Below are 1,327 nucleotides of genomic sequence, written 5' to 3'. Positions count from 1 at the left end.
AGAAGTCAGAGCTGCACTTCAGTGTGGCCAACATTGGCCACGTGGGGTTGCTGAGAACCTAAAATAGGCTGGTCTGAACTGAGATGTGCTAGAAGCTTACAATAAGATGATCTTTGAAGACTTACTATACAAATACTTATTTATTAATTTTATATTGATCACACAGTAAAATGGAAATATTTTAGATATATTGAGTTAAGTAAATTGTTACAATTAATGTTGCCTTTTTTCCTTTTATTTTATGCGTCTAATGGAAACTCTAGAAGGACACGTGTGGCTCATATTTTATTTCTATTGATTTGCTGCTGTAGATGGTCACTCTTTTCAAAGCTCAGACTGCCTCCTCAAAAAACCCCACAGGCCAGGAAGGTTAGAAAATGTGAAATTTAATAATAATTTTTATTATATTTTTTCGATTTGTGAATAAAATGTATTTGAAATAAATGAGCATAATCTTATGTATAAGATTAAATGTAAATGACTCCTGGGTGAGGTCAAGTCCCAGTTCTGGAGGAAATACCTACATGAAAATGGCAGCCATTAAGAGCTCAGCTTGACTTCTTTTAATGAAAGATTTTCTGCTGTTCCACATGTGACTTAATAGTGTTTGTATGAAAGATCACATCAGGTGAATGGATGAGCGCCATGTGATTCCTTGTTTCCTTAATAAATTGTAAAATGATGGCTTGGAAAACCAGGCTAACATCTAACCTTGGTGTTGTAATTAGACTTACTTGTTAAACACTTAAACTGTTTGTCAATAAAACAAATACTCATTGTTCAAAAAAAAAAAAAAAAACCTGTAATTGTGAGGCCAGGAGTGGTTGCACTGGCCTATAATCCTAGCAGTCTCCGAGGCTGAGGTGGGTGGATCTTTTGAGCTCAGGAGTTCGAGACCAGCCTGAGCAAGAGCCAGACCCATTTCTACTAAAAATAGAAAGAAATTAGCTGGGCAACTGAAAATATATAGAAAAATTAGCCGGGCATGGTGGCACATGCCTGCAGTCCCAGCTACTCAGGAGGCTGAGGCAGAAGGATCGCTGGAGCCCAGGAGGTTCAGGTTTCTGTGAGCTAGGCTGACGCCATGGCACTCTAGCCTGGGCTACAGAGTAAGGCTCTGTCTCAAAAAAAAAAAAAAATACCGACAATTGTGACTTTCTTTAGTCCCACCAGTAATCGCATCTCCTGTCACTCAACCGGAGGAGGCAGGGCCTGGAGCCCTATCCAATCAGGGCGCTGCAGTGAGTGGGAACTGTCCAATCGGGTGCGCAGGAGAGTGGAGGGGGCGGGCTCCACGGCCTCAGTGTCCTGGCGACGGGCCCTTTAC

Source organism: Lemur catta, chromosome 13 (assembly GCF_020740605.2).
Source record: "Lemur catta isolate mLemCat1 chromosome 13, mLemCat1.pri, whole genome shotgun sequence".
In the NCBI taxonomy this organism is placed as follows: Eukaryota; Metazoa; Chordata; class Mammalia; order Primates; family Lemuridae; genus Lemur; species Lemur catta.
Note: the sequence above shows the minus strand (reverse complement) of the source record.